The 20,493-nt window shown below is 42.6% G+C and overlaps 1 protein-coding gene across 1 annotated transcript in view; it reads left to right on the top strand.

Annotated features, from left to right (window-relative positions):
* Window positions 1-12,262: 12,262 nt before the first annotated feature.
* Window positions 12,263-20,493, top strand: part of slc35f6 (solute carrier family 35 member F6) — a 35,444-nt gene continuing 27,213 nt past the window's right edge. The window contains exons 1-2 of the mRNA XM_088325362.1: window positions 12,263-13,065; window positions 13,134-13,221. The gene's annotated coding sequence lies outside the window, so the exon portion shown is untranslated. The remainder of the gene's footprint in view (window positions 13,066-13,133; window positions 13,222-20,493) is intronic.

Consider the following 20,493-nt stretch of genomic DNA (forward strand, 5'->3'; position numbering starts at 1 on the left):
CATTCAGTTTTAATCATCACAGTTTATTGGTAATACAAATCACTTCAAGATTTTTCAGTTCACAACAATATTGTACATTATACAAAATAATATTGCTGAAATAATTATATTAATCCATATTTTCATTCAGTTTTAATCATCAGTTAATTGGTAATACAAAGCAGTTATCACTTCAGATCTTTCACTTCATATATTCTTTGTGGTTTGCTGTCCCGCCACAGTTTTAATGCCTTCTCAAGGTCCAATCCATTGTCATCCTCCTCATAGCGTAACCAGGAATATAATTTAGTCCATTTTGGCAGAAAAGTCCTTTTCTTGCTAGGAGTATTCTTTTGTTTATTTTCTTTCGTCAAATCGTTCGCTTGAACACACGTGTTTTCCTGCCTCAGCGATCTTCCGAAGAATTTCCATACCTGTCAACCTCCACGGCTCCAATGTTGTATTTTCCCTTACAAAATGATCTTACACCAGATTTTTTTCAAACGTGTTTGTTTATGTAGTTTAACATGTTACATTGTACATGTGTTTCGTTATACCATATATATTGTTAATTAACATTTAATTGTGAGATACTGAGTTGCTCGACATGAATGAGGTTTGTTATAAAAAAGGTTCAAAAATTAAGTAGCTTGGACGTTCACCGTAGAAGGACAAAATACATGCAAATATAATTAAGCGGAATAATACATTTTCTTATTAAATTATTAATTCATTTTCTGCATCAAATTATTTTTGGTAATATACTGATTAAAAGGATAACCACAAACCTGTCTTTTTTTTTCATTTTCTACTTTTATACTTCCTCTCATGTCCTGCACCGTTGTCATGGCGCCCAGCTGGCCCCGCCCCCTGAGACGCATTGGACTGATGAAGTACTTAAGCGCGCTCCTTTGTACCGTGCGTTGCTGGAACGTTTGTAAAACCTGGTTAAACTCAGTGAGACTTCTGTTAAAACCTGTTAAATGCCTAGTTCTGTGAATCTGCCCGTATTTGATCCTGTTTTGCTTTTGATCTGATCCGTTTGTTTGTTTTTGACAACTTGTCTTTTGTCAGGATTTATAATCCCCCCGCGACCATCGATCCCCGGATCAAGTGTGCGCACCCTCCTCATCCTTTCCCCAATAAATTGTGAGTACGTCGAATGGGTCCTTTTTTCCTGTTTCCCGCTCATCGAGTGGTGGGAGTTTCTGTATTGCTCACGTCGTCGCGACTACGAAATTGATTCAGATTCCTACTATAGCAGAATTCTGGACTGAGGTTTTTTATCTCGAACAGTTGAAAAGTTTCAGGTAAGAATCTCGGACGATTAGCGCAAGGTAAGTGGCGCGCACAATTGTTTTACAGTCGTGCTGCTGCCGATCTCTGGTGAAGGGCAACCCCTCCCACGGCTGCTAAGACGCTGTTTTCGGCATCTGACTGCTCACGAGTGAGTATGGGTTGTTGTAAAGGTTGCTCCCGCTTCCGTAGGCAAGTAGCCTTTCTAGAGGGACGTGTCCGTGAGCTAGAGTAGTTTAAAAGGAAAATGTTAGGTGCCGCGGACACCACTGCTAGCGTGGGTTGTAGCGAACCTGCTAGTCCGGTTAGCACTAGCCCTAAACGGCATGCTAATCGCGGTGAGCCAAATCAGACACATAACAAGTTCAGCCCCCTAGCTAGTCCCACTGGCTCCAACCACCCTAGTTATAGGTGACTCCATCACCCGTAATATAAAGCTTAGCACCCCAGCCACGGTTATGTGTATTTCTGGGGCCAGGGCACCCGACATTGAGGCTAATTTGAGGGACTGACATGCAAATCTAGACACCAGGACAGGGCTAGCTACACCGATATAGTCATTCACGTCGGCTCTAATGATACTAAAATGAGGCAATCTGAGATTACAAAGAAAAATATTGCTAGGACCTGTAATCTCGCCAGCAAGATGTGTCGGCATCGAGTAATTGTCTCTGGCCCCTTGCCTGCGAGAGGCAATGATGAGAGGTTTAGCAGACTACTCTTGCTAAACCGGTGGCTGGCAAGTTTTTGTAGTCAGCAGGGATTTAGGTTTGTGGATAACGGCCTGCTTTCTGGGGCCGACCTGACCTGCTGAGGAGAGACGGCCTTCACCCTAACTGGGAAGGTGCTCTCACTCTTTCTAAAAATATAGATTACTGTTTAAGCCTTCCATGACAGGGTACACTAGTGCAGGCCAGGTCACAGGTGATTAGTGAACCTGTAACCACAGGTGTGGAGTCGGTAACGCTAGAGCTAACTAGCGCTATGCTATATTCATGCAAATCACATAGTTTTTGTAGTTTGGAGCGTTCCATTGACTGCTCCACACACCCTGATCTGTACTCTTCTATAGCATCTTCTTCTGTGCTTCTTACCTCAGTTTCTCCCTTGTTAGGTGAGGAGGGAGAAGAAATAACATTATTTTCTACCAATAGTCATCCTGCTACTCCACCTGTCAACAATATTCCTGCGGTATGGAATTCGGGCCGCATCTGACGTCATGCAAGGCACAAGGCCCGGGACCGGCAGTATAATCCTGTGGAAGTTACCACTAAGGTTGCCACTAAGGTTCAAAACACTGGAAAGGTTTCAGCTCAGTCCACAGTGCTGAAGCTTGGCCTTCTGAATATTAGATCACTAGCCTCCAAAGCTTTACTTGTCAATGACCTTATTAATGAACACAATCTCAACCTTATTGGCTATTGTGAGACCTGGTTAAAACCAAATGAGTTTGTAGTGTTAAATGAGGCTTCTCCCCCTAACTTTGTGAGTTCACACTTGGCACGACCATGCAAAAAAGGTGGAGGCGTTGCTCTTATATCGGAAGGTAAGTTGAAATTTTCTCCTGGTATCCCTACTGTTTTTAAAACGTTTGAAGCACTTGTTATGAGGTCCTTAATGTCAACACCAATTCGTGTAGTTGTTGTGTATCGCCCACCTGGACCATACTCAAATTTTTAGATGAATTTTCGGAACTTTTTACAGACTTAGTAACTTATGTGGACAATGTTGTAATTATTGGTGATTTTAATGTTCACATAAACTCCCCATCAAATTCACTGGCAATTGATTTCACTGATTGATACATTTGGTTTCAATCAAATAGTTTATGTGCCCACTCATAAAGATGGGAACACTCTAGATCTCGTTCTGACCCGTGGTGTAGTAGCCTCAAATGTTACAATGTTACCGTATCCTAATGCCATCTCTGATCACTATCTTGTTAAGTGTGAGGTGCTGCTTAATGTCTACTGTGATAAGGAACATTGAGGCCTTAGCAGTCGCAATATCTGCCCTACAACGGTATTAGCTTTAGAATAACTATTACCTACGGTAACTGCAGCCTTCCCTTCGTACACTGGGTCTGTTGACTCAATTACAAACAACTTCAATACTGCTTTGGTTAATGTTCTTGATTCTGTGGCGCCCCTAAGGCATAAATTTCTACCTAAGAAGCACACACCTTGGTTTACTGAAGAAACCAGGTCACTCAAACAAGGTTGCAGAAAACTTGAACGAAAATGGCGCACTACAAAGCTGGAGGTCTTCCGACTGGCCTGGTGTGACAGCTTGCTGAAATATAAAGTAGCTCTTGCCTCAGCTAAAGCATAATTTTTCTCTAAGATTGTTAAACATAAGAATAATCCGGAATTTTTGTTTGACACAGTGGCGAAACTTACCAGACAACAACTTAACCCAAATAGTTGACAATATGGAATTTTTTAATAAAAATATTCAACTAATCAGGAATGAAATTTTAAAAGAACGCTCTGTAACCTCCTCCTATCTCAAAGATGTGGAGGTGTTAGGTAAGGACTGTGTCGGCGGTTGTTCAGAAACATTCTCCAGTTTCAATGATTTGTCCCTTGATAGTCTAACACGGATGGTCAGTAGGGCCAAACAAACTACTTGCCTGCTTGATCCGTTTACAGCTTCACTGGTGAAGGATCTGTTTGGGATCTTAGGACCATCAGTTTTAAATATTATTAATATATCGCTATCCTCGGGTATTGTTCCTGTAGCCTTCAAGTCTGCCGTCATTAAACCCACTCTTAAGCGACCTAACCTTGACCCAGAAAGCCTAGGTAATTATAGGCCAGTGTCAAATCTGCCATTTTTTGCAAAATTACTTGAAAAGATCATTGCACAGCAGCTAAATGACTTCATGTCAGAAAATAACCTCTTTGAAACTGTCCAGTCAGCATTTAGGGCAAATCACTTTACTGAGACAGCTCTGGCTAAAGTAACCAATGATCTCCTTTTAGCAATAGATTCCGGTGCCTCATTAATGTTACTGCTGCTGGATCTCATTGCTGCTTTTGATACTGTCGACCACAATATGTTACTGGTTCGTCTGGAATGCATTGGTATCTCAGGAACTGTACTCTCGTGGTTTAGGTCTAACCTGTCAGAATGCAATTTGTTAACTATGGCAATCTGACCTCTAAACATTCTAATGTCCCCTGTGGTGTTCCACAAGGCTCTGTACTTGGCCCCCTTCTTTTTAGTATTTATATGATCCCGCTTGGTGACATTATCCGCAAGTATAATATTGGTTTCCATTGCTATGCAGATGACACTCAACTGTATGTGCCACGCGAGACAACTGGACATTTAAGTTGTAGAAATCTGGAGGCTTGCCTTCCTGAGATTCAAAGATGGATGTCACTTAATTTTTACGCCTTAACCCAGAAAAAACTGAAATGTTGATTATTGGTCCAGCTCACTGTAGTGAGTTGTTTTCAAACACTAGCCTGAACCTAGACAAATGTAATATCGCCCATTGTGACTCGGTCAAAAATCTAGATGTTATATTTGATCCTAATCTGTCGTTTCAGTCACACGTGAAAAACATTTCTAGAATAGCTTTCTACCACCTCCGTAATATTGCGAAGATTCGTTTGATGCTGTCCCAATCAGATGCAGAGGTTTTAATTCATGCGTTTATTACTTCTCTGCATGATTACTGTAATGTATTGCTTTCTGGTCTCCCGATGTCTTGCATTAAAAGTTGGCAGCTGGTTCAGAATGCGGCAGCTAGACTTTTGACTAAGACCAAAAAGTTTGAGCATATTACTCCTGTATTGGCCAACTTGCACTGGCTCCCAGTCCACTTAATATGTGACTTTAAGGTTCCCTTATTAACATATAAATGTTTGCATGGACTTGCACCCTCTTATCTCTCTGATTTGATTTCCCCCTATGTTCCTGCACGGAGTCTGCGCTCGGAAAATGCCGGTCTACTTGTTACTCCGAGAGCCAAGAAGTCTGCAGGCTCGAGAGCGTTCTGCATCCGGGCCCCGGTGTTATGGAATGCCCTGCCTCCGGGGATAAGATCTGCAACCTCAATGGAAGTTTTTAAATCGAGGCTTAAGACACACTTCTATTCCAAAGCTTATGATTGATGCCCACCTCATATTCTGTATTGTCCTGTCTTTTTCCGACTGCCTGCCTGGTGGTGATACGAAGGAGAAGGACGATTTGGAGATGAGTCAGCAGACCAGGGTTTGACCTGAAGCATGTGAACGCCTGCATGGACCAGCTGGCAGAGATGGAAAACTGCGTTGTGGCCGTCATAGACTTTCTGGACTAGTTTACAGGCTGGGGGCGTCACTGCTGTCATGCACTTTCCGTACAAATATTCAACATGTTACCTGGTGTTTACTATGCTTGTGTATAATAATGCTAATTGTGATTCACCCTGGTTATCCTGGAAGGGGGATTACCACTTGTGAAGTCCTCTCTCAAGGTTTCTCTTTTTCCTCACGCTGAGGTTTTGAGTTGTTCCTTGCCCGCATATTGGTTTAAGAGCAGGTAATTGTGTCATTGTAATCCTGTGCAGTCCTTTGAGACATTTTTGTGATTAAGGGCTATATAAATAAATGTTACTTGACTTTAAATGTGACTTCGTGACACTTCCTTTTTTTTCTTAACTTCTTTATACGACATAATTCGTGATATGAATCATGAAAGCAAGCGAGCCGTTTGAGAGCCGTCTCTCTTTAATGAGTTGAGCCAAAAAAGCCAGTTCTCTAAAAAAAAAGACGGACTTCTTTGACAGGTATGGATTTCTCCGCCGTTTTTTCGTGCCAGAATTATTGCCGTTGTTATAACTTTCTGCATTATGTTTCGATTTATGACTGACACTGAAGAAATTAATAATTTTGTGTTGATTTTCACCTTCCTTTGACGACAACCACCACAACAATGACGTGATCTCGAAGCGCCGAGATCGGCGTGCAGATAAAAACTCAAACCGCAAGACCAAAACAACAACGGCAGATCTGCCTGATGAAAAGTTTGGAGTGCGGTAAATCTTTGTTTAAAAAAAAGTTATCGGGTAATAATGACAACTTGTGTCAAAAAAGTTGCGTCCCGGGGACGCACGTTGATTTGAGACTATGCGTCCCCAGCAAAAATGATGCGTCTAGGACGCAGGGACGCGGGCAAACGAGAACACTGACAATTTACTCTCTGTCTCGCTGGCCAACGCTCCTTCTGGCTTTCCCCCAGCCTGCCTTTGTGTTGTATTGAGACTACAAGACATGGAAAAGTACTGGTATGTTGAGACAAGCACAAGAGAAAAGATAAAAGATCAGCCGTCCCCCTAGAAAAATACCAACACCTTCAAACAAAGACAGGGAAACGCCAAAAGGGAACATCAAGACGCCAAAAGGGAACATCAAATTGATTAGAAATACACACCTTCAGCAAATACGTTCAAGCCTTCTTTACAGAGCCAAGAAGAGATCTGCAGGTTCGAGAACGTTCTCCACTTGGGCCACTGTGTTGTGGAATGCTCTGCCACCTGCGATTTGATCTGCAACCTCAGTGGAACTGTTTAAATCTCGGCTTAAAACACACTTATATCCTGTAGCTGTTGAATGACCTATATTTCATGGTGAAAATATTATCTGTTATTGCAACATCAGTTGTAGCCTGGTCATCCTGGAAGGGGGATTACCTTATGTGCGGTCTCGTCTCAAGGTTTCTTCATTTTCCTAATGCTGAGGTTTTTTAGTTTTTCCTTGTCCTCATGTAAGGTTTTAGATCAGGGGATGGTGTAATAATAGTCTTAAATTTGCAATAATATGTGGTCTGCGTAGCCCTTTGAGACTCCTTGGGATTAAGGGCTTTACAAATAAACATGACTTGAGTTTGATGTAAAGAAACTAATAAAGTATTCAGTTACTGTGCCCCCAGGCGATTTCAAGTCGGTCAATTGTCTCAAAAAAACTTGTTACATCTTAGCTCGCCCTATAAAACCTTTCAAGAAAACGAGGCCATTTGGAAAAAGTGTCGTGTTTTTGTGGGCCTCTTGTGGCCAAACGCAGACTGATTCTGGCCATTAGGCATGGCTGGAGTCTGAGTTGCGTAAGCAATGACATCCCTCGGTGGCTCACACGCACTCACGACAAGCACCCTGCCTTGTCGTTGATACAGTAGATAATGTTTGTGGAGCAGAAAGGACAGCGGGGCCACGGGTCAGGCGGCACCGCATTGCCGCAGGTTTTCTTTTCTTAAAAACACATAAAGGGATTAGTCAGGGTTGCGAAGCATTGTGGTTTTTGCCTGCCTGGAGTGAAGTTGATGAGTGAGCTATAAAGTCAAATTGGAGCGGTTAACTATAAAACAATAAAACATGGTTAAAAGGTGTCAATTCTTCGTTTGACATCCCAACAAACCGATAGATATGCTGACCATATGAATTATTCAGGATTGTTGGTGGTGGCACTTATATTTCAAAGTGTTAGGTGGACCTCTCCTGGAGAGCTCCTTATGACTTCAGGTAAGCTAGATCAGCAAGAGAGTAAAAAGCTTTTGGAGAAGAGACTGGATCTAAAGAAATCTTTTAGAAGTCTGTGTATAGTTTTAAAATATCTACTTTATAAAATGTATGTCTACAATATGAATTGAGCAATAAGATACACCATTTGCTATCCATGTGGCGACGATTTTACAACTAGCTATAAGTGTTTGTTACTTAATGCACTGTTGGAGAAAGGTCAGACTTTTTCCGCTTCATACTGTACTAGAAAATAAGAGCAATGTAATTATTGTGATTGACACAATTTTATCTGGGTCTCTAAATTCACATAGTTCTTAACTTTGTTGAAAACAATTAAAAAGTCTCAATTTAGTGCAAGTGCTGAATTTGTTACATCAAACAAACATCCTATAAAAAGTGTGACAGTGTGTATTATTCAGTGCCTCCTAGTGGTAAAGAAATCTTAATTCATTGAATGAAATATTAATTTAAAAATGAGCAACAACAAAATAAATATAGATGAGTACGCCATTTCTGTGTCAGCCTATATCAGTAAATGCGCAGAAGACGTCAGCAATACCAAAACTATATGCACCCGTGCCAATCAGAAGCCCTGGATGACTGCTGAGATACGCAAACAACTAAAAGTAAGGAACCTTGTCTTTAAATCTGGTGACAAGGAGGCGCTGAGATCATCGAGGGCTAACCTGAACCGTGCTATCAGACTAGCAAAGCGAACGTACAGTCAAAAAATCCAGGAACGTTTCCTCAATAAAACCAACACCAGGGATATGTGGAAAGGCATTCAGGCCATTACCAAATACAAGCCAACCACCACCCCAGTGCAGGACACTAGCATGGACTTTCTGAATGACCTCAACAAATTCTTTGGAAGGTTCGAGGCACAAAAAGGCACCACTGCAGCGAAAGAGGTTCCAAATCTGGACGAAAGGGCACTCCACCTGGACTCAACCGACGTGAGAAAGACCCTGAGAGGGGTCAACACAAGGAAGGCTCCAGGCCCGGACAACATTCCGGGGCGGGTACTTAGGGAGTGCGCCGATCAGCTGGCTTGTGTACTAACAGACATTTTCAACACCTCGCTAGACCAAGCCAAAGTACCATCATGCTTCAAAATTGCCAACATCATCCCTGTGCCAAAGAAACCCCAGATCTTATCATTCAATGATTACCGGCCCGTTGCACTGACTCCTATCATAATGAAGTGCTTTGAGAGACTGGTTAAAGAGCACATCACCTCCAGTCTCCCCTCCTCATTCGACCCCTTTCAGTTTGCCTACCGGACAAACCGCTCCACCAGGGATGCCATCTCCTCTGCGCTTCACCTGAGCCTGACACACCTAGATACGTAGCCATAATACAATACAACTTTTACTTATATCTGTACATTCGAGGAAACTGTGCGGGTCAGATGTATCGACATTTCGTTCTGTATACACGTGTACTAGAATGACAATAAAGTAGATCTGAATCTGAATCTGAATCTGAATCTGAATCTGAACTATGATACAAGCATGCATTTTAAAAATACCTGTAGTTCAAGAAACGTCCATTTATTTTACATAACATAAGCCTCACCTAGAGGGAGTTGAGATAATTGTCGGCCATCTTGCTGCTATAGGTACCCGAAAACCAAAAACATTGTGAAAGTTAGCAAAAAACTAAAAAGAAAAATAGTGCAGTTTGATCAATTTGAGTCTCCGTAGTCTTAGTTATCCCCTGTGTTTTGTAGCATTCGTTTTCAATTTCACTACTCAGTACAGGGACATCGAGTGATCAAATAATTCACACAGTCCCTTTAGAATAGAATAGAATAGAATAGAATATACCTTTATTGTCATCGTTACAAATGGGCTAACATATTGTGACAACGAAATTGGGCATGACACTCCAGTTTTACACATAGTGAGGGTATGAGCAAGAAGATAAAGGAACAGAGAAGATAATGTTATAAAACAAGGGGAATAAGGCTATAGTTATAATTTACATGGTATTTACACAACAATGTCAGCATGTGGGATGTTACATACAGGGTTGTCGTGATAACGTTGTATCGTAACGGTTGTGCAATATTGCATTTGGTGCAAAGTCATCATGGTGCAAAAATAGTCCGCATATACATTGGTGCAAGCATAGACATCATAGTGCAAAAAAAGGAATGGTCAGACATTGTGCAATTTGAGCATTAAACGTAGTGCAGTCGACATGTGCAAGAACAAGACTTGAGTAACATTATTTTCGTATGAGGTAGTGTTGGCACGAGTTTTCAGTTTTTGTGCGGTGTCTGTTGAGCAGTGAACAAACATAGTGCAGACAGCATGTACGTGAGTACCATTTTACATACGTGTGAGGTTTTTTTTTTTTTTTTTTTTTTTTTTTGCAACAGTTTTCAGTTGTTTGTGCGGTGTCTGTTTAGGGTGGTAATGGCTGTGGGGAAGAAACTGTCTCTGAGTCTGTTCGTTTTTGCTTTGTGTGACCTGTAGCGCTTGCCGGAAGGCAGCAGGTCGAAGAGATGGTGGCCGGGGTGAGAAAAGTCCTTGACGATGTTTTCTGCTCTGCTGAGGTAGCGAGAGCAGGCAATGTCCTCCAGACTGGGCAGAGAGCAGCCGACGATTCTCTGGGCTGTTTTTATGATCCTCTGGAGCTTTTTCCTGTCTGCTGCTGTGCACCCCGCATACCACACCGTGATGCAGTATGTTAGGATGCTCTCCACTGTGGCTTTGTAGAAAGACACCTGCAGCTGCTGTTTTAGGTTATTTTTCCTGAGCAATCTCAGGAAGTGCAGTCGCTGCTGGGCCTTCCCTACCACCGCTCTGGTGTTTGCAGACCAGGAGAGGTCGTCGGCGATGTGCACGCCCAGAAATTTGAACGAGTGGACTCTCTCTACGCAGTCTCCTTTTATGATGAGTGGTGCTGGATTCCTGCTATTCCTTCTGAAATCCAGAATCAGTTCTTTTGTTTTTGTTGTGTTCAATATGAGGTGGTTTTCCGAGCACCACGTTGAAAGTGACTCAACCTCATCCCTGTATGCCGCCTCGTCCCCTTCAGAGATGAGGCCGATCAAGGTGGTGTCGTCAGCAAACTTAATAATAGTGTTTGTGGGGTGGGTCGGTGAGCAGTCGGAGCTGTAGAGGGTGAAAAGCAGGGGGCTCAGTGCACAACCTTGGGGGGAGCCAGTGTTCAGTGTTAGGGTGGGAGAGACGTGGGTACCGAGTTTCACCGACTGTGGGCGGTTGGAGAGGAAGGAAAATCCATTTAATTTAATGGGATCATAGAAGACCCATCTAAGGATTCATTTTTAGAGGTTGATGCCAAGATCTGACTCATCTCTGAAAAATGGGATGACACTTTACAGCGAAAAACAACAACGACCAAATGATAGATGTACTGTATCTGAGTCAGATCCGAAGGCGTCTCCTACTACTGGTAAACATGGAAACAGTACTATTTGTTTCATGTGGGGTAGCAAACCCTTACACCCCCAAAAAACGGGCCAGGAGAGAGATTGTCACCACCAGGCTGTACTTCCCGAAGACACACTACAGAAAGTTGTGCCCCAGCGACCCTGGTGGTTAAGGGATCCGTAAAGTGTGATGCATTTGACAAAATTTTGACTTTTTATACTTCATGTCAGGAAGTTAACGGAATGTAAAGGGGTGTTTTGGGGTTAATTTCCCTTTTAAAGCAACTTTTTCCCGCATACTATTGAGGCAGTGGTAGAATTAGACTTTCTTTTTTCTGGAAAGTCTGTTCTTTCATTTGATTCAAAAACATTGAACACAATAATTTTAGGTCCCTAAAGTAGTGTACCGTGTGTTTTGTGTGGGTAATGGATTGCTCCTCGTTCATAAAACAATACTCCGAAACACTTACGGTCTCTTTGGAGAGCGACAACCATCAGCCCCCATTTATTAAAAACACACCGAACTCTAAAACTAAATTCTGGCCCTCCCCCAAAACTCTAGCACCAACTCTCGCAAAATTCGTCACCCTACTGACATAATTCATGCGCACCTCACATTCTACGCCTACATGCGTTCTCCCTGACTCAAATAAATGTCCACATTTACACAAAAAGGAAAAATAAAACCAAAACAAAAAAGGTGACTTTTTTTTCAACAGAAGAAGCAAAAGTGCATTTCTTTTTTTTAGAACCAAATAGTGTTGTTTTTTCCAAACAGAAGTTTTTTCTTTTTTTCTTAAACAGAGCAAAAACTGCATTTTTTAAAATAATTAACAAAACTAAATTGGGCTTAACATCACTGACACAAGCTTTACCCACACACATAATCCTCAAGACGGGCAAGAGGTTGTGATGGTCGACCAAACCATGGAGAATTTAGATGCCTTAACCTCCCCTGCAAGCAACCCACTCAACCTCTGGTCTGGTTCCTCTGTGGATGGTGGGAGAGAAACGTCCTCACCTGAGTGCACTGAGGGGAGAACCACCGGCAGACTGCACCGCCGCAATCAGTCATAGTGGACTGTCTGCAGCGGAGATACTGTATATCAAGGGAACCGTTGAGAGTGTTGATGTGAATGTATCAAAAGACTCTGTTCTCCAATGTCTCACTGGTTTTGGAGGAGTTTAAGATGTCCCTCCCAACACTACGGCTGCGTCCCATTCTTCTCACTTTCCCTCGCTATTTTCCCTAGTCACACGGTTTTGCGCGTCCACGTGCAAATGTGATGTGTCCCAATACTCTTAAGACCGAAAGAGAAGTGCCCTTCAACCCACAAAATAACCACTTCTGATGGAGGGAGGTCAGGAGCTGACTTGGAATGAAGTGACTTTCCTGAAGACTTTGCAAATTCTCAATATCAACAAACATGGCTGAAAAGGAACCGCACAAATGTAAGTCCTTTTCCACAACTGTGCATGTATTTGTAACGGAATATATTGAGATATCTTAGTTAGACATAAATGCAATAGAAAATCATATTTTTGTGTTAAAACATGAACATTGCAAAATCGCTACTTTACACAGTGCACAAATCTACCGAAGGAGCCAAAAAAACTCTTCACACTCCAAGCCTCTTACAGCCATAAGAATAACGTGTCAGGTCTGTGTATCTATTCACTATCAAATAATTATACACATCCTATAATTTCCTGTCTCACATCAAGTTGCATCGGCCTATAGTGAGCAACTTGTGTCTAATGTGGGCATGCGGTCTAATGTTTCAGAGACTGTGGAGCAAACCAAAGCCCTGATTAAATTCAGGGCAGAAAATGATGAGCAGTTCACAAAGAAAAAGTTGACCACAAAACAACTGTGGGAGTGAGTAGACTGACCTGCAATTTTCCAATCTCATTGTGACAATGCATTAACCCACTCTAATGTCATAGGGCAGTTTTTGAAGTGATCGGCCTGGAGGGGAGAATCCCAGGACAACAGGCAGCAAAAACATGGGAAAACTTAAAAATGAAATACAAGGTAGAGCAAAATTCAATTTGATCTACATCATCCTAACCCGTTAACTGTTATGTATATCATGTTTCAAATACATGGTGTCTCAAAAAAATTTACTCACTGTTTTTATGTGTTTCGCGACGTTTGCGCGTTATCAGCATTGTCTGAACAATAATGGTCATCACTTTGAACATTTGCGAACATGATTCTTCAATTACATTTGTCTCATGTATTCGATGCTATTTCACTTCACTCTATGTTTATAAATAAAGGTTTTCTCGTCATTCTAAGAGTGAGTACATTATTTTGAGACACCCTGTACATACACAATATATTACAGTGTCATGTTACTGTGAGTGTTGGGATTGCAGAACCTAAAAATGCCCAAAACATTTTTATTAAGAACTCCATGAAGTTCCAGTTTGTGTTTTCCAGTTTTATGGAAGTATTGGTATATCTTTCTGTGATTATACGTTATTTATTTACTCTTATGTATTTCGGCCCAATGTGAGTTTGTTTTTCTGAAAGTAAATTATTATTTAACCCAGAGTGATTTGAAGTTGTTTTCTGTCCAACAATCACACAGTTCACACACAGTATGTCACATCATTATGAAATAAACCACCAAGGTGTTACTCAAAATAAAGACATTTAATGAATAGTAGTTGTACTTAAGAGAAACAATATACCAAATACACATGACGCACAGGTCAAGTATGAATATTAACTTGTGTAGAACTCAAGACAAATAGTGACTGCTGCAGTAATAACTCATAGTGATCCAAAATAAAAGAGGAAAAAACTTTTTTCAAGATGACCTACCTATGTAATGCGGGGCTTGCGCTTTGTTACATCAGTGAGGCAAGTCGATCTCTTCTGGCATTTACAGCGGTTTCATTGGGGTCAGAAAGTTCTGGAATAGGAATATTGTCCTCTGATACATCTTGATCTGGGTCTCGGATGTCCCCGTTGTCTTTGAGAACATGCAGAAAAGCACAGGAAATGTGGGTCTGACTTCCAGAGCCTGATACATGGCTTTGGGCAATTTCTTCCATATTAACTGTGTAACTCGGTGGACAATTCTGTGTGACTTGGGAACCCTGAAGACCCGTGACACCACACGGTAGGACAGACCGTGGGCCCGCCAGTACACGTAGATCAGGACCTCCAGCCATGGTCCTGTTCCCTCTTCAGTAGCTCCTGCAAGGTCCACATGGCCTTCTTGCTCAACTTGAAGTCCTGGATGAGTTCTGACTCCACATCGACCCATAAGCACAGGATGGGAACATTGCTGTCCAACCTGTCCACCCTTATGAGACAGCCACTCTGGAACGCAATAGATAAGATAAACAATTTAGACATAAATGTGGCATATAGGATAAAACGACTGCTTTTACTGTGATGTAGATAGATAGATAGATAGATAGATAGATAGATAGATAGATAGATAGATAGATAGATAGATAGATAGATAGATAGATAGATAGATAGATAGATAGATACTTTATTCATCCCCTAAGGGAAATTCACATTTCCAGCAGCATCCCTGAGCTGAGAACAGTACAATAATAAAGCCAAAAGAATACAATATACAAATACCCAGTGTGACGTGCAAATGCCCACTGTAGCGTGTTATATAGAGTAACTAAATAGTGCTACACAGAATACATATTGCAGTAAGATTCGGTAATATCCAAAGTAGGTGGTGTGGTTTAATGTGGGCCTTTACTCTGCCGGGTGGAGTTAAAGAGCCTCATGGCATTAGGAAGAAAAGATCTCTTCAGTCTGTCCGTAGTACAAGACAGTGACAGCAGTCTGTCGCTGAAACTGCTCTTCTGTCTGGAGATAATGCTGTGTAGTGGATGCGATGGATTGTCCATGATTGACCTCAGCTTTTTCAGTGCTCGTCTCTCAGCTACTGTTGTTAGGCTGTCCAGCTCTTTGCCCACAACTGAGCTCGCTTTCCTAGCCAGTTTATTGAGACGAGAGGCATCCTTCTTCTTGACGCTGCCTCCCCAACACGTTGCCGCATAGAAGTGGGCGCTTGCCACTACTGTCTCCTAGAATATTTTCAGGAGCTTTTTGCAGATGTTGAAGGAGGCCAGCCTTCTGAGGAAGTAAAGTCGGCTTTGCCCTTTCCGACATAGAGCTTCTGTGTTGGCAGTCCAGTCCAGTTTGTTGTCCAGCTGCACACCCAGGTATTTGTAGGTCTGGACAAATTCTACACATTCTCCCTTGATGGTTACAGGAACCGGGTGAGTTCTGGTTCTCCTGAAGTCCACCACCATCTCTCTGGTCTTGGTGGTGTTTAGGTGCAGGTGGTTTGCGTCGCTCCATCGGACAAAGTCCTGAATCAATTTCCTGTACTCCTCCTCCTGCCCGTTTCTGATACATCCCACGATCGCAGTGTCGTCGGCAAACTTTTGCACATGGCAGGACTCAGAGATGTACTTAAAGTCCGATGTATATAGAGTGAATAGGAACGGAGAGAGAACAGTCCCCTGCGGAGATCCTGTGCTGCTAACCACAGTGTCCGATGTACAGCCCCCCTATTTCACATACTGGGGTCTGCCTGTCAGGTAGTCCGTAATCCATTCTACAAGGTGTGAGCTAACTCCCATTTCTGTCAGTTTCCTACTCAGTAGCAGAGGCTGTATGGTATTGAAGGCACTGGAGAAGTCCAAAAATGTAATCCTCACAGCCCCCTTCGCCCTATCCAGGTGAGAGAGGGATCGGTGTAACATGTATACTATAGCATCCTCCACTCCCACCTTCTCCTGGTAAGCAAATTGCAGTGGGTCGATGGCGTGACGGACCTGTAGCCTCAGGTGGTGCAGCAGCAGCCGCTCCATGGTCTTCATCACATGTGATGTCAGGGCGACCGGCCTGAAGTCGTTGAGTTCCTCAGGTCTTGATTTCTTTGGGACTGGGATGATGCAGGATGTTTTCCACAGCTGAGGGACCCTCCCCTGTTCAAGGGGAGGGTATGCATCACGAAAAAATGTAGAAATTATATTTTTTTTATATATTTAATGGCAACTCTTTTTGATTAAATTACTTATGAACTAAGGTGTTTGGGCGCTACAGGGAAGGTTTGGTGAGGATATTATGTCAGCTCAAGGGTCAGGTGGACTTTTCTTGTGTTTGTTTACTTTTGTCACACGTTAAAGACACCTACTATATGTCATAAAATAGCATTAAGATACGAATAAGTAGGTTGTCATTTATTTCCACACAAACATAGGGTATTATGTGAACGTGGGTTGTACGTTAACCCTTACTGTATTTGACCGAACGGGTCATTTTTTTTAATGAGTGGACGTACCTTGTAAAGATGAATCAGCGCTACATAGCGCCTAAGCCGTCTTCAGTTTAGCGGATTTCTCCTCCGTCGATTGGAGAGACGGAAAAGGTGATGAGCTTTCAGGCGATCGGTAGTAACACAGCTGTAGCGGTCATTTTAAACGTTGCACGGACTCTCCAACTGCCACACCACAGGTTGAGACTTGAGTTGTTCACATGTGACGTAGGCCAATATGTCACTGAGGTCCACAGCCAATTAATATTACCACCATCTCCTGGACTGGGGTGGAACCTTGCAAGTGCCGTCCAATTTCTTAGGCGATAATGTTCACTTGCAGTCCTCTCACTGAGGGGACTTCCCTATGGAGGGACCTCACTGGAGGGTTCTAAGGGCCAAGTGAGAGGAATGGGATTGGGCGTAGGTAAAAATGTCTTGGACAGACAGTTTATATTTGCGCGGGCCATGAATGGACAACTTTTGGACACATTAGGTACTGTCACCCTTGTGATACAATTGGGGAAAGTCCTACAAACAAATTGTGCATGTTGTGCGGGAGCTACAAACGCCATCTTGCTGGGCTTCGATTTTATGCAACAGAATGGAGTCATAATGGAGGTGCGTCATCAACTTCTAATTATAGGAAATTTTCACATCCCTCTTCTCCGGGCAACTGACCTAATACCAAATTGTTGTAATTTTTCACTGCCTATTAATGCTACTATTCCCCCGCTCAACGAAATGATCGTCCCGGTCCAAAATAAGTCTCCTCGCGTCTCTGGACCGAGGCTGAGAAGACCTAGGCTAGGCTATGTAGAACCCAAATTGTGTGAGAGCACTGGACTTGTTGTTGCGCATACACTAGCGCAGGTGAGTAACGGGTGTACAGTGGTTCGGTTACTTAACCACACGAACAGCGAATTAAAATTACACTCAGCTTCACATATAAGTTTTTTTGAGCACGTTGACAAATGTGACATACTTAATCCTGCTGAGTTTTCAAGTCAAGTAGAAGACAATGTACCTTTACCAAACGTCTCAAATTCCTCCTTGTCTACTGCACAGAAAAAGCAACTGCAGACTTTGTTGGGGAAGCATTGTGATGTATTCAGCCGGACAAGAGGAGGTGTGAATAAGCCAACCTTAATCAGACATCACATTCTAACTGGTAACCATCAGCCAATAAAATAAAAAGCCTACCGTACCTCCCCTGACAAGCCAAAATACAGTGCATCCGGAAAGTATTCACAGCGCTTCACTTTTTCCACATTTTGTTATGTTACAGCCTTATTCCAAATTGTATTAATTTAATCTCTTATCTCAAAATTCTACACAAAATACTCCATTATGACAATGTGAGAAAGTTTTTTTTTTTTTTACTTTTTTTGAATTTTAAAAAAAATAGAAAACTAAGAAATCACATTTACATAAGTATTCACAGCCTTTGCCATGAAGCTCAAAATTGAGCTCAGGTGCATCTTTTTTCCACTGATCATCCTTGAGATCTTTCTACAGCCTAATTAGAGTCCACCTGCAGTAAATTCAGTTGATTGGACATGATTTGGAAAGGCACACACCTGTCTATATAAGGTCCCACAGTTGAGTGTGCATGTCAGAGCACAAACACCAAGCATAAAGTCAAAAGTACTGTCTGTAGACCTGCGAGACAGGATTGTCTTGAGGCACAAATCTGGGGAAGGATACAGAAAAATTTCTGCTGCTTTGAAGGTCCCTATGAGCACAGTGGCCTCCATTATTCGTAAATGGAAGACATTTGGAACCACCAGGACTCTTCCTAGAGCTGGCCGGCCTTCTAAACTCAGCGATCGGGGAAGAAGGGTCTTAGTCAGGGAGGTGACCAAGAACCCGATGGTCACTCTGTCAGAGCTCCAGCGTTCCTCTGTGGAGAGTAGAGAGCCTTCCAGAAGGACAACCATCTCTGCAGCAATCCACCAATCAGGCCTGTATGGTAGAGGGGCCAGACGAAAGCCACTCCTTAGTAAAAGGAACATGGAAGCCCGTCTGGAATTTGCCAAAAAGCACCTGAATGACTCTCAGACCATGAGAAACAAAATTCTCTGGTCTGATGAGACAAAGATTGAACTCTTTGGTGTGAATGCCAGGCGCCATGTTTGGAGGAAACCAGGCCAATACCATCCCTACAGTGAAGCATGGTGGTGGCAGCATCATGCTGTGGGGATGTTTTTCAGCAGCAGGAACTAGCAGACTAGTCAGGATAGAAGGAAAAATGAATGCAGCAATATATAGAGATATCCTGGAAGAAAACCTGCTCCAGAGCGCTCTTGACCTCAGGCTGGGGCGAAGGTTCATTTTTCAGCAGGACAACGATCCAAAGCACATAGCCAAGATCTCAAAAGATTGGCTTCAGAACCACTCCGTGGATGTCCTGGAGTGGCCCAGCCAGAGTCCAGACTTGATTCCGATCGAACATCTCTGGAGAGATCTGAAAATGGCTGTGCACAAACGTCTCCTATCCAACCTGATTGAGCTTGAGACTTATTGCAAAGAAGAATGGGCAAAACTGCCTAAAGATAGGTGTGCTAAACTTGTGGGATCATATTCAAAAAGACTTGAGGCTGTATTTGCTCCCAAAGGTGGCTCAACAAAGTATTAAGCAAAGGCTGTGAGTACTTATGTAAATGTGATTTCTTAGTTTTCTATTTTTAATAAATTCAAAAAAAGTTAAAAAAAAACGTTTTCACATTGTCATAATGGAGTATTTTGTGTAGAATTTTGAGATAAGAGTTTAAATTAATACAATTTGGAATGAGGCTGTAACATAAAATGTGGAAAAAGTGAAGCGCTGTGAATACTTTCCGGATGCACTGTATATAAATAGGCAGGAACAGCACATATTGGAAGATGGAGTGATTGAAGAGACCTGTAGCCCCTGGTCTTCTCCTGTGGTTCTGGTCGGGAAAAAGAATGGTTGATGGCGATTCTGCATTGATGATAGGGGTCTTAATGCTGTGACCATTAAGGAATCGCATCCGCAGCAATGCAGTGATGATTCACTCGACGCCCTGGCTGGGGCACTATGGTTGAGTTATTTGGAGTTTTCCAATGAGTAATGGCAAGTGGGGGTGGCGCCAGAAGACCGTGAGAAGACTACCGGTCAAGGTCTGTACCAGTTTAGATCAATGCCCATGGGCCTCACAAATGCGCCTGCAACGTTCCAGCGGGTCATGAGGTTAGTGTTGAAGGGGTTGCCATGACATATCTGCCTGGAGTGCCTAGAATACATATTGAGTTTCAATAAGTCTTTCGAATACCACATGTCTGCACTTGAGAAGGTCTTGGGTCGGCTGGACTATGGGTTAATGCTAAGAAATAACATCTTTCCCGGGACCATGGGGTTTTCCTTGGGCAGGTTGTGTCGGCCAAGGGGCTTCGCCCGGACCCCAAATATACAGACAAAGTCAAATCAGGGCCTGTGCCACAGTCTGTCACCGAGGTATGTGCTTTCCTGGGGCTCTGCTCGTACTTTCAAAGATTTGTGAAGGGTTTGGTCAGTGGGCTGCCCCCATTACTCAGCTCACAGGGAAGGACGTGCCTTTTACATGGTCTTCAGAATGCCAAGAAGCGTTTGAATTCTTTCGGCATGCCCTTTGTGTTGAACCTATTATCAGACATCCTGATTTTGCTTACCCGTTCATTCTGCATACTGATGCATCACAGGCAGTGTTCATTTTACCTGTGAAAAGTGATGGGTCCCAGGGACTCGCATGCTCAAAAATCTATGGGTCCCAACAGAGATCTATGGGTTCCCAAAATTTAGTGTAATCGCGGTTGAAATTGTAAATCGGCGACAAATATATCATATAAATCTATATATTCATTCAGTTTTAATCATCACAGTTTATTGGTAATACAAATCAGTTATCACTTCAAGATTTTTCAGTTCACAACAATATTGTAAATTATTTCATCTCATCTCATTAGCTGCACCACTTATCCTCAGTAGGGTCGCGGGG

The sequence above is a fragment of the Urocampus carinirostris genome, chromosome 20, assembly GCF_059441175.1.
Source record: "Urocampus carinirostris isolate Australia breed hairy pipefish chromosome 20, RoL_Ucar_1.0, whole genome shotgun sequence".
NCBI lineage: Eukaryota > Metazoa > Chordata > Actinopteri > Syngnathiformes > Syngnathidae > Urocampus > Urocampus carinirostris.